Source organism: Lipotes vexillifer, unplaced genomic scaffold, assembly GCF_000442215.2.
Source record: "Lipotes vexillifer unplaced genomic scaffold, Lipotes_vexillifer_v1.1 scaffold740, whole genome shotgun sequence".
In the NCBI taxonomy this organism is placed as follows: domain Eukaryota; kingdom Metazoa; phylum Chordata; class Mammalia; order Artiodactyla; family Lipotidae; genus Lipotes; species Lipotes vexillifer.
Genome location: NW_006778610.1, coordinates 1529859 through 1544189, shown reverse-complemented (window position 1 = coordinate 1544189; position 14331 = coordinate 1529859). Strand labels below are relative to the sequence as shown.

Genomic DNA, 14331 nt, shown 5'->3' with positions numbered 1-14331 from the left:
TGACAAGTTGATGCCCAGACTTGGGCATTCTCCAAGGAGGCTTGTCCCCTTCCAGAGTCCTTATCTAGGTGCTGCACCAGACAGAGTGGATTTAACTTTGGGTACTACCACTTACTAGCTGTATGACCTTGGGTAAATTACAAAAACTCTCCGTGTCTTATTTTTCCATTAAAATTAATGGCAGCATCTACATAGAGTTGGTGGGAAGAGTAAGAGAGAGGGTTGTATACAAAACTCAACCTGTGTCATCTCCTTTCAAATATATTCTTTCTAACACCTGAACTGTGTGTTTTAGATTTGGAAAACTAAGACTTTTGAGGTTTTCTGATTTTACATGTCTGGGGAAGGCTGTCCAAGTGCAGGTAAATGAATGGGTTTGGGTGGATAGAAGTGGAAAGAAACTCAATGATTATTTTTCCATGTGATCCCACACAAGTGCTGTGAGAGAACTGGACCAGGAGGAGCCTTGAATACACATTCTGCATGCCCCAAATACCACTAATTTCATTCTGAAGATTTTAGCATGTCTAAAACATGCAAAGGTATGAGAATTAATTTCAGTGAGTTTTCATATTTCCATGATAAATCTCTCAGGGTAAAAAACCAAACACACACACAGACACACACACACTCAGACACACACACACACACACAATAAAAAATCTAAAACTCCTTAGGTACCCTTTGGTAGATAGATTGCTTTTGACTCTCATTGATGCAGGAAGTCACTGGTTAAGGATTCTTAAATAATGAAGCTTGATATGTTGCCTGGTGATTTATAATGATGGCTGATAAACTGATGATTTAATTGTGCTTCCTCTAGTAATAATCTTAAGTGCTCAAGTGAAGTTCCAGTGATTGGCTTTCTTCTGAACTCAGTCTCCCTAGAGTCTCTAGGCATCTCTTCTACACAACATCCGATAACTGACTTTTAACTGTTCCTATTTTAAATAATACAAATCAATTAAAACACCCAGCTGTTTAACAAAACTTCTCAGTGTTGGTGTAGGTCTCGGTGGGTATTTCCTGATGGCTCATAATGACATCAATTTAGTGCACCTGGTAGGATCAGTGTGAACTGGAAGTGGCTTAATTCTTAAATGACAAGAAAATTAAGAAGGCTTTATGGATTGCTGCTGCTGCTTCAGAATCACTGCCAGCTCCACTGCTGGCTCTCACGGTAGAGTTTTATTTAAATGGGACTGCAGACATCATGTGATTGTTTTCTCTGTAATTTGCTACTAATTTGTTGATTCTGAGTTTCTAGGTATTTATTCTGGACATTAATTCGTCACCTTAGTGGGTAGGTTTATAATCCTGTAGTAATTATATCTATCTTGCAGACTTTTTGTAGAAACCCTCCAATGTTTTAACAGTACTCAGTAATTCTACCACACTTCCCTGTTTTAGGAGAGTGAATGCTTCGTTGTGTGTCACTTTGTTTGGTATCCTGGGGTAATGATGACAGTGCTATTTTCCTTTGTTGGTAATTATTTTTAGATTGTCAATCTGCACATGCATTGTGACTTTTAATGTTTATTGAATGTTGATGCTGTGGATTCCATACATCATCAGAGTACTTCACTCTCCATATTCATTTTTTTAAAAATCAATTCAGAAATGTCCTCTGTCACTCACAATCTATTGTGCTTTTCTTGTTTGGGGGTAAAAAATACATTTTTGTAAGTTTTATTTGTTCCACAGATTTTCCTTATATTAAGGGGTACATGAAAGTTCTTTCTCATTATCTTTGACTAAATAATTAATTTTTCTCAAAATTTTTTTGACTTTACACCCTGGAGTGTTTTAGAAAATCTTAACTTCATACTAAATGCTATTTAGGCATTGATATAATATTACTTTCTCATCCAGCTTTTGATTACTAAGTTAATTTCTAGAATGTTTTATTTTATTCCATTTCAATGAGAGTTCAAGATACATAGTTAAACAAGGAATGTATTTCTTATAATAGCCAGCTTATTTATTTATATTTGGGTCTTATTTCTTTAAATTGAAATTTATTTCAGCAGACAATAAAAACAAGAGACTGGTTAGTTAATGTTTTTTGTTATATGTATATCTGGTTGAGCAGAATATTGCTTAGCTTTTTGCCATCAAAGTTGCACTTTTGACTCAGCATATGACTTGAATTTATATGAGGGCTTTCTTTAAAGAATTTTCCAGCATTTCATTGATCCTTAGAACTTTTATTCCTAAAAAAGGAGCAGCTTAAGAAATAGAGACATAAATGTAGAGAACAAACGTATGGACACGAAGGAGGGAAAACAGGGAAGGGGGTTGGTGGTGGTGGGATGAGTTGGGAGATTGGGATTGACATATATACACTAATATGTATAAAATAGATAACTAAGAATTAAAAAAAGGGAGCACCTTATAACTGTGAAAATAAAATACCATTTAAAATATTTAATAATTAATTTTAATATTACTCATCTTAACACATTTCATTTTGATAATTACCTCCCATTAATTTTTAATAAACATCTTGGTTCCAAAACTTCAAGTTTGAGGAATATTTATATTCTCATTTCTAGTTTTTGAGAAAGAGGTTATTGATGGGTGGGCTGTAAAGCAGCAGCTAGAAGCAGGTAGACAAGCCTGGGGGAGTGGAAAGGCAGGCAGAGGACCCAGAGGGGATGGAAGATGGACTCTGCAGACAGGCTTATCCATATATCTGTAAGGGTATAAGCTTCCTAAGAAAGATGCTATTTGTTTTATCTTATTTTTGGCACAGTGGTTGCTGCACATTCATATTCTGTAATACAATATTCCACCTTTAAAGAAAATTCTCTTTCCTATCCATTTTGCCTTTTCTTTTCACCTGTTGTTTTCCTGGTTCTTTTCCATGTCAGCTGTTAAATTCCCCATATTACATTTGCAGTCTATATTTCAAAGTTTAAAATTTGGCAAATAAATAGAGATACTACCAAAGTATATAAAGTGTGTTTGCAAGTCATTACAATTATTTTATTGCATGCTGATGTTATTTTTTCAGTACATTAACTAATTTCTACTTCCCTCTGTCCAATCTGAATTTCAAAAATATTTAAAGTCGTCTATATACATACACTCAAATATAAGATTAATACATATACTCTAAAGATCAAAGCAAGTGAGTAAGAACTAAGTGATAGAGGGGAAAAGACAGTTTTACAGAAAACCTAGACCAAGGGACATATCTGAGCTTTCTAGAACAAAATAGGGAAATAGCAAAAAAGGGAAAGCCAATTAAATATGTTGCTTTCCTTCTGTTATGAAGTGAAAGTTTATCAAGAGAGACAAACCTTTTTATTATATTAAATTTTAGGAAGATAATTTTACAAATATAAAAATATAATCTCCTTTATAGATACTACTTAAGCCACCTTTAGAAGATGGAGAGGGAGTGATGTTCAGTTGTAATTGTGTGGGAGAGTTATAGTAATGTTCTGCGTGTGTATAGATTAACACTGTAAAGGTCCTTATTAGCAGCTTGCCATTCAAATTCAGCCTGTAGATGTATTTTGAGTGCCTGGAAAGTTTTTTGAATTTGAAAGCCTTTGGACTAGTTATGTGCTCTGTAGTTAATCATGGTCACTTCCCCTTCCTATCGCCTTATACCCTATTTCACTTACTTTGCCCACCTGTCTTCTAAAGGCATATCGGTTTGCCTATTCCAATATTGATACAAGATACAAAGAAAGTTTAGAGATTATGTATGATTATGAATTATGAATCTTAGTACATATCTTGGACTATTTTCAAATAAAAGTGCTATCACTTGAGCATAAAATTTTTTAATAACTTATTTTTTCTGATTAAAAAAGTAATACATATGGATCTTTTTTTTTTTTTTATGGTACGCGGGCCTCTCACCGCTGTGGCCCCTCGCGTTGTGGAGCACAGGCTCCGGACACGCAGGCCCAGCGGCCACGGCCCATGGGTCCAGCCGCTCCGCGGCATGTGGATCTTCCCGGACCGGGAGCACGAACCCGTGTCCCCTGAATCGGCAGGCGGACTCCCAACCACTGCGCCACCAGGGAAGCCCATGGATCATTTTTAATAAAATACAGAATAGCATAAGGAAAAAATAAAAATTGCTCAATCTCAAGCATTATAAATTACCACTGTTAACCTTCCAGTGCATGGCTTTCTAGAAATATTATATATATATTTTTATATAATTATATATATACATAATATATATTCACACATATGTATACATTATATATAAATATACACAAACACAAATGAGATCATACTATGTGTCTGGTTTTTTTTTTTGAAATTTACATTACAGCTATCTTTTCATGCCAATATTTAAATACATCTAAATTTTCCTTCTAATGACTGCTTAGAATTCCATTCTAAAGCTATACCATAATTGTTTTAACCAATTTTATGTTGTGAACATTGAGTTCTTTTACAATTGTATTATAAACAGTTCCTAAGTGAACATCTTTGTACATATAATTTATGCAGTTGTCAGGTTATTTCTCTGGAATAAATTCTTAGAAGTTGAATTGGTGAGTCAATAAGCATTCACTTTTAAAGACTTTTTTAGATATTCCCATGTCAATCTCAGAAAAGATGTACTAACTCCTCCCACCAGCAGTATATTAAAGAACCCTTTCCCTAAGTGCTGGCTGACACTGGCCATAATTGTTCTCTTTCACATGTTACAATCTGATGTCAACCAGACTTCTGATTGGAGACATGTGCCAAACAATCGAACACCAAAGTTACTGATGAACAAAATGTAGGTTTTTCCCGCAGTTGATTGACACATACATTTTAGACACCGAGGAAGTCGATGTATGGTCAGAATTAAAGGGTCTGCTTTGCATTCTTGTCAAGACATAGTCTTGTTTCTGGCGTCCAGAGAAGCCTGTAGGAGTACCTGCCAGCAGGGCTGAGGCTTTTCTTTGTAAGCTTTATTAGGTTTGCACAAATGATTGAGCAGAATCCATGGAAGCATGGAAGTCCTGCTCCTTTAAGCATGGAAGATAAGCTCTTGGATGGCAAGATTTTTGCAAGCTGGAGTTGTCAGTCATCCACCTCACCCAGATAACAAGACAGGAGTGGAATATTTGATAGTAACATTGTATCAGAGCAGGCCTGCCAGGATGAGGTTACTATTAATACACCTCCCTCCAAACAATAAAAGGGTTAGCATTTTGAATACTTTCAGAATACTATCCATTTGGGTCCTGAAGAACATCTCCTAAAACTGACAAATTTGGTTTTGGCACAGTTGTGCTTGAGCTGTTCCCCCTGGCAGTAATTGGCTGTGAGATTAATGTATTCTTTAAGTAGAACCAGGTCATCACCATATAGACGGGTGCTTGTCTTTCTGTTTGCTATCACAGGAAATCAAGTACTCACTTCTAAAAGCTCAATCAAATTGGAAATGAATTGAAAAGTGTGGGGCATGAATGCAACTCTATTATATAACCTTTTAAGATTAGAATTTATCTCGTCTAAAGGTTTTTCAGTCCAATAGCTAACACTTAGGGAGCATTTCCCAAGTGCCAGGTATTCTAAATATTTTACATTTATTATTTCACTTAATCTTCCGAACACCCATATTAGGTTGATTCTATTCTCTGCATTTTAGAGAAGGGGAAATCAAGGCATAAGGACATCAGATAACATGCTAAAGGTCAAACGTCTATTAAGTGACAGAACCAGGATTTGAACTCATGTTCATGAACTCATGAGTTTGAGAACTGCATCATTACCACTATGCTTTAGCTTCTCCTGCAATGTTTATCTTATTCTCAAGATGTTATCATATAGATCTGATTCATTTTTGTGTCATGGACCCCTTTGAAATCTGATGAAAAATCCAGGACCTTTTCCTTGACACAAAATTTTGCAACCCTATTAAAGAAGAACATCCAAATCTTTGGAATTTGTAGTGGCTGTCGTGGATTAGAACTCAACATCCATTCCACCCTCCTTCTCTTGTTCCTTTCCTGTATTGCAGACATTGGAAAGTTAAAACACCATTCTCCATTTCTCTCTTTAAGAGGGGTCTGAATTTGATTTAGGTTCATCATATTGGTTGCATTTGTGCAGGATTTGGAAAGCAGAAGTGTTGGAGGCTGTACTTTGTTGGAAGCACTGTGGGTCATGAGGGTTGTCTGTGTGGCTCCAGTGTCCAGTCACTAGCTTTGGGTGTGCCAAGAGGCAGTGGATGGGGCGACCATTTTGCTGGTGTGAATTGCAGCAGGGGTAGCATGGCCCTGGAGGTGGCCGCAGTAGAGGCAAGTTCCTGATCATGGGAGTTGGGAATATGATTCTGGAATGGTAGATTCCTGATCTGAAAAGAGGCATTATGTCCCATGGTCTCCAGTTCTCCAGGGAGGCTCTGGGAATTGTTCCTGGAAAATAATCTAGAATGTGTTTCTTCAGCTCTCCCAGTGAGGGCTTCAGTTAGACAGAGGCGATTCCATTTTTTGCAACTGACTCTTGACTGATACAATATATAGCTTGACCTAAGGGTAGTTTTTTCAACATGTTGGCAGTTTGCTTCTGAATTCAGAAACATTTGGGTTCTTACTCAAGTTCTACTTATTAACAGTGTGACCAAGGACTAACTATTTGACATTTCACCTTTGTCTTTCACAAAATGGGAAATTTTTTCTATATGGGGACTATTATAAGGACTACTCCATTGGGTCGTTGTGAGAATTACTTGAGTTAATTCATGTGATGTGCCTAGCATAATGCTTGACACATAACTGGTGCTAAGAATGTGAGCTCTTATTTATCATTAATCCTTAAATACTGTGAAAAGAAAACACACAATTTGTGTTTTGGATAAAATACAGCACTGCAGTGGTCCATAGAATAATTGTTGAGCTTCAAGGTTCCTACAACAATATATTCACAGGCTCAAACTGATAGTTTATTGAGGAGGAAGCTGATATAGAGTACTTACGGGTCATATTCACTTAGTTAACTAGATAAAAAGTTTGGTAGTTCTCATTCAAATAGCATTCAAAACATTCTGGTAGCTAATCTTCCTCAGGAGAGACCTTCAGCTTTAGATGGCTATTTCAACATGCTGCTTTTTATGTGATGTGGTTGGCAAATCATGAGAGGGATGTCCCAAGGCTGTTAGAGCAGAAGTAGCCCATCTGGGCCTGTGAGAATCCATCCACAGTGATGCTCTCCGAGCCATGCCATGAGCACTTGCACTCTAGAAACTGTAGTTGTTATTGGGCTTGTGGCTAAACCTACAGCTTCCCATAGAGATACAGAAATGTCTTAACATACCCTACAATACATCTAGAATTGATTAAAAAAAAATTTTTTTTTTAAAAGTAATGCTGGGGGCTTCCCTGGTGGCACAGTGGTTAAGAATCTGCTGCCAATGCAGGGGACACGTGTTTGAGCCCCGGTCCGGGAAGATCCCACATGCCGCGGAGCAACTAAGCCTGTGTGCCACAACTACTGAGTCTGTGCTCTAGAGCCCGCAAACCACAACTACTGAAGCCCGTGCACCTAGAGCCTGTGCTCCGCAACAAGAGAAGCCACCACAATGAGAAGCCCGCACACCACAACGCGGAGTAGCCCCCGCTCGCCGCGACTAGAGAAAGCCCACGTGCAGCAATGAAGACCCAACGTAGCCCAAAATAAATACATAAAATAAATAGATTTAAAAAAAATAGTAATGCTGGGAATAAATATTTTTAAAAATTGCTACATGTAAGAAAGTGAAGTAGATATTAAGGCTTATTTTCCAGTAGCATTAAAGGGTAAGGAAACACGATCCAGGTACAGTTTGTTCAATTATACTGAATAGCTAACAAGGCTAACTAAATTAAAAAATAAAAGAAGTGTTCTTCAGTTTAAGGGCAAAATGTCTCCAGAAATTTTGCACCCTTTGTGCAGTAGAAACTGTTTTATTAAATCACTGCAATATCCCCAGCATTGTACTAGTAATTGTGGGGGGGCCAGAGGAAGTACAGGGTATTTTACCTGACTAGAAAAACTTGTGTTATATACCGAAGAGAAAAGGGTAATATACTTGGACACTGTGAGATAAACCACTTCCTGGTTAAAGGAGTTAAATGGAATACATGTCTAAGTAGCTTCCTCTAATCAATATGCTCCTTTCTGCCAGGCTTTCTCCCCATCCCCACCCCACCCCCACCCCCAGCCTTATTCAGATAGTCTTTAACAGCCAAGAACACCCTCACATGGCAGTTCAGGCAGGTTTTGAAAACTTAGACTTATTAATATACAGCCAGTGGGGAACTCCACAACAGGACAGCCAGACAGTCAATGCTGTAGACCTCAGAATGTTGCTTATGTAACCCGTTTAAAGGTTCTGAAAGCCTTCCTCCTCCACTGTGATTTGAAGGTGGTCATAGAATCAAATTAATTGCAAACAGCTGTTAAAGGAGACAATCTGTTTAATTAAGAGTCCTGTAAAATGATCACTTTGAATCCTCAGAAGTCCATCTCCTAGGTAGAAATAATCAGCAAATTGCAATTATTTTCCACATTTTATTTGAATTTCTTCAAAGGCATGTTTGACACCAGTGTCACCATCAGGAAAGGTTAAGTGATCAAAAGCGCTGTTCTCTTGAATATGTGAATGACATTTCCCCTTGGACTTTAATTTAGGAGATTTAAGTTATAACTTTAACACAAGTTTGGCTGTTGTTTTCCCCATTGATCAAAGTGGCTGTCCCTAGAGGTGTGGACCATATGGAAACCGTCTTCTCAAAACAGGCCCTTCTACTGATGAAGCTTTAATCAAATCATTATCATTTCATACACTCCCATCTCCTAGAGTTATTGTGGCAGCTAACTTGGGTTTCACACTGGGTTCAGGGAAGTCCCATGTGTGAGTGGGGGTATCTTGGGGCTATTCTATGTGTATGTTACGGTGTATGTGAGGGTGTGAGGGGGATGAGGGGACATATTTGGAAGAGGCCAAGTAAGGTAGATGGGTCTTTGGAGCTCTGCCCCTTACTTCAGTCAAAGCACGTCCACTTTCTTCTGTTTTTTAGTTCCTTGTAAGGTTTTATTTGCAAAAAGTGTTCTGCTGCTTTAAAATGTTTGAAAACGTCTGAGCTAGAGGACATATTGCCAAGATATAATTCAAAAGACTGTCAAGTTAAAGCTGTACAACTAACAGTGCTTTGTTCCTTGACAAGGGGAATTTTAAACATGTCAAGTCTATCTTTTGAGAGTTGAATCAGGAATATATAAGTCCATATTATTTCCAGCAGGTTGCTCAGAAAAAGATCCTTTTGGTCTTAACTGAGATCATTGTGGCCAGGCTTACCTTTGCATCTGTTGTAGTTATTTTTTGCGGAGCATTGAATAAAAATAGTTCTTAGAATCCACAGCCTTGGATATGACAGTTCATTCTGTCAAACTGAGGCAGATTCTAACAACTAACGATATGGCCCAGAAGGAAGGTGATCAGGGTATTTAAACTGAGCTCTCCATCCTGGCTCTTCATAGGAGACAAACTTTTGGCCCTCTGGGTATTTTCTGGAGCTCCTTTATAATCAGAAAATGTAGCCAGTTAACTTTGGAAACTAAGGATCTTAAGTTTCTACAGCTGCCAATAGTGTCTCCCTTGCTAACTCAAATTACCTGTACTTTAGATAAAGCTCGCCAATCTGCATACACACCAATGTAGCTCAGGGAGATCATCCAGGATGCCCCTTCTTCCTTGCTTGTGTGTAGTCTGCTTTCACCCTTGTCTCATTCATGCCTGGTTTCAAGTACTTTGTTGTGTAACCCTAGTACCGACCTTCTTTTGTCCTATGACCTTGGTACTTGAGAGATGTCTTCCTGATGCACAAACCTCAGCTCTCTCTTGTGAACATTGGCTTTGGTCTTGTTACTTGAAAAATCCTCCTATCTTCTTCTGGCCCACAAACAACAACTTTGGCAGGACCTACCTAACCATCCCAAACTCTTCGGCCAAGATGGGAGGTTTTCCAAACCAGTCTAAGGACAGCGGTGGCTTTCCAGGTAATGGTTTGGAAATCTTAGGTGCCCCTTATTTTATGTCTATCTGTCTGTCTATATCTATTGATAAAATGATCCATATGCCCATACCAAGTTCACATTCAGGGGTTCAGGGGACTAACCTCAGCTGAATCGAGTGCCCTGAGCACTCTTGCCAAGGGCTGGTGTTTAGCAGGAAGTAAAACCCATTTCCTAATGTATGAATGTTCTCTCAAGGTCCTGGTTACTGCATGATGTTACATGCCCTATCTATGGAAGGAGAAGCCCTCACATATTTTGGAGTGAAAAATGTGAGGAAAATTGGGAGAGAGGGAGGGACTGGGTCTGAGGAAAGTTGATTAAGGGGATTCAGCTGTTAATGTGGTATATTTCCCTCTAGGTTTTCATTTAATTCACCTGCTCAGTTCTAGATTTAATTTGTAGACACTCTTAAGTAATATTAGATCACATATAAGTGAGCAAAAAACCAGATTTTCATTTAATAACCAATAAAGAAGGCTAGGATAAGGATGCATATTTTCTACAGGTTTTCTGTAGTTTTGATGTCAACTTTGGACTCACTCCCAAAAGCAAAGATTCCACAACCTGAATTCCTGGTCTAAGAGGTTATTCTTCTTTCATTCTGCAACATTCTAAGAACAGGCAGCTATTGTATATTTTTAAAAATTTTTATTGGAGTGTAGTTGCTTTATAATGCTGTGTTAATTTTTACTGTACAGCCAAGTGACTCAGCTATATGTATACATATATCCCTTCTTTTTTGGATTTCCTTCCCATTTAGGTCACCACAGAGCATTGAGTAGAGCTCTCTGTGCTATACAGTAGGTTCTTATTAGTTATCTATTTTATACATAGTATCAATAGTGTATGTATGTCAGTCACAATCTCCCAATTCATCCTACCCCTCCGTCCCTTTACCCCCGTGGTATTCATACATTTGTTCTCTACGTCTCCAGAAGGGAACAGTACTAAAATAGTTTCTTGGGATTTGGGGACTTCTTGAAACTTCAATTGCTGTTTTGTTTGACTTTTCACATTGACTTTTCTGAAGACCGAACACCCTAATTTCATCAGTGGAAGTGTTACTTAATGGTTTTTCTTTCTTTTAATATTTATTTTATTATTTATTTATTTAATTTACTTTTGGCTGCATCGGCTCTTAGTTATGGCACACAAGATCTTCGTTGAGGCATGCGGGATCTTTTGTTGCAGCGTGAGGGCTCTACGTTGCCCCGAGCAGGCTTCTCTCTAGTTGTGGCGTGCGGGTTTTCTCTCTCTAGTTGTGGCGTGCCGGTTCCGGAGCACGTGAGCTCTGTAGTTGTGGCACGAGTGTTCCACAGCCCATGGGGTCTGTAGTTTGTGGCATTCAGGCAGCCTCTCTAGTTGAGGCATGTGAGCTCAGTAGTTGTGGTGCATGGGCTTAGTTGCCCCATGGCATGTGGGATCTTAGTTCCCTGACTAGGGATTGAACCCACGTCTCCCGCATTGTAAGGTGGACTCTTCACCACTGGACCACCAGGGAAGTCCCTACTTAATGGTTAATATGATTATTTTCCTTTAATGTCCTATAAGAAGCATGATATGCCTTAAATGTTTTCAGGTGCATGTGCACATTCAGCTCACACTGGCATGTTATATAGCTAATTTTCCCCTAGTTTTTCCTGCACATGTTTCAGTTCAAAGCAGGCAAGCTCCTCTGATCATTTATCTTAGCTGCAGAGATTCTTCAATTCTAAATGTTAATATTGATTTCTTCTTATAGAGAAGTCTGGTAGAAATTTTGAAATTTAGGGTGGGATTAATGGATAACTTCTAGTATTATGAAAGAAAACAAGGAAAGAAATCTCCAAGTGAAACAAAAATTGTTTTACCGATATTAAACATTTTTTTTCTGAATATTTACTGACTTTTCTCAAAACATGAAAACTGCATTATTTCTTGGTAGAATTTGTGTGCTTGAGAGAGATTGTCTCAAACTTTTCTTTTTTAATTAATAAATTTCCTACATGTTAATAACTAGAATGTGCATCATTAAGATATATTGAAAACAACATAGAATCTATAGCAAGAAAGAAGTGGATCAAAGGTTGAATCTGCCTCTTACGGGTTATATGCCTTGAGGCAAGTTACCTAAAAATCACGTTGCCTAGTATAATATAGCAACACCAACTTTCTTTTGGGTAGTATTTGTCTGATAAACTTTTCTCTGCCCTTTAATTATTCATCTTTCTCTGTTTGTTGTTCTTGATAAATAGGACATTAAAAAAATTATGTACAGTAAAATTCATCTTTTTTTTTTTTTTTTTTTTTTGCTGTATAGTTCTGTGGATTTTGACAAATGTATAGAGAAGTGTAACTCTCACTACAATCAAGATGCAGAGCTGCTCCTTCACACCTGCCCCATATTCCCTAGTGCAGCCCCTTGTCCTCAATCCTTTCTCCTGCCCCGACCTTTGTGCTCTCTACCTATGTTTTCCTTTTCCAGAATGTTGTATATAGATTTATACAGTATGTAGTGTTTTAAGTCTGGCTTCCTTCACTTACCACAGTGCATTTGAGTTCATCCATGTTGCTATATATCAAGTTTATAACTTTTTGTTGCTGAGTAGCATTCTATTGTATAAGTGTACATTTTCTTTATTCCTTTACCACTTGAAGGATCTTTGAGTTGTTTGTACTTTTCATTGATTAAAAATAACACCCCATTATAAAATTCTTTAACGTGGAAACATGGTAAAATTCATTAACATGGTTTTTGGTTGATTTACGTTTTATTTCTCTTGGGTAAATACTTAGGACTAAGATTACTAGTCCATATGATTTTTATAAGAAAACACCAAACTGTTTTCCAAAGTGTTTGAACCACTTTGCATTTCCACCAGCAATTTCTGAGAGTTCTGGTTGCTCCACATCCTTACCAGCCCTTGATATTGTCAATTTTAAAATTTATTTTAGCTATACCAATTAGTGTATTATAGTATCACAGTGTGGTTTTATTCTGCATTTGCTTAATGACCAATGGTGTTGAGTATCTTTTAATGTGCTTGTTTGGTGTTCCTATATTTTCTTTGGTGAAATGTCTTTTCAAATCTTTTGCCCATTTTTTGATTGGATGCTTTATATTCTTATTGTTGGCTTTTGAGGGTTCGTTACATATTCTAGATACAAGTCCTTTACCAGAAGATATGTGATATACAATACATGCTCCCACTATGTGACTTCTCTTTTTATTCTCTTAACAGTATTTTTCACAGAGCAAAAGTTTTAAAATTATGCAAAGTCCAGTTTATCAAAAAATATTTTTTAATGTACTGTACTTTTAGTATTATATCAAATAACTCTTTGCCTAGCCCAAGATCACAAAGATTTTTTATAGACATTTTATAGTTTTACTTTTTATACTTATGTCTATGATACATTTTGAGTTAATTTTTGAGTAAGGTGTGAGGTCTGAGTTCATGTTTATTTTATTTTTTACATGTGGCTGTCCATTTGGTCCTGCACAATTTGTTGAAAAGACTAATCTTTCTTGATGGAGTTGCCTCATACCTTTGTCAAAAATAAACTGACCATATATGAGTGGCTCTATTTTTGGACTTTCTTTTCTGTTCCATTGATTTATTTTCTATTCTTTCACTAATACCACACTGTCATGCTTATTGTAGCTTTATATTAAGTCTTGAAATCAGAGTGTAAGTCTCTCAACCTTGTCCTTTGACAAAATTGTGTCAGCTATTCCTTTGCCTCACAGCCTTTCCTAGGCTGGTTTGGATCTGTCCTGGACATGCACTGCTTGGGAGTGAGCTTGGGACTTCTGTTTTTGTGCAGAATTAGAGGATCCATTTCTCCAGCTCTCTACGGTTTCTCCCACACTCTCTGGATCTCAAAGGCTCCTTTTCCTGGTCTTCTGGCTAGAAAGAGAGGGTTTCTCTTGGAGTTTTAACTTCTTGCTCTGCGTGTAGTTTCATATTACTAGGACTACCCTTGAGATAAAGCAGCAGAAGAAAAGAGAGAAGGAAAAAAAATAAACCCAGATATTCCCTCACATCTTCAGACTACCATGTCTCCTTTTCCCACAGAAATGTGTTTTTTTGTTTGGTTTGGTTTTTTTTTCGAAGTTTTAGGCTGCCACTGCAGTGCAGGTCCATGACTGGGGCCATCCTTGGGGCAGGACTGTGAGAGAAGAAAGAGGGGAAAAAAAAATCACATAGACCTTCCCCACCCTCTTCAACTCACAGGGACCCCTTTTCCTGGCTGTCTGGCCAGTGTTTTTGTTGCCTGAACTCCTTGCACAACCCCACACTGGGCAACCCCTGGGTCAAAGCC

The 14331-nt window shown here is 37.8% G+C and overlaps 1 protein-coding gene across 1 annotated transcript in view; it reads left to right on the top strand.

Moving 5' to 3' along the window:
• Nucleotides 1–14331, top strand: part of ATG10 (autophagy related 10) — a 223141-nt gene that overhangs the window by 152873 nt on the left and 55937 nt on the right. The gene's annotated exons all lie outside the window — the stretch shown is intronic.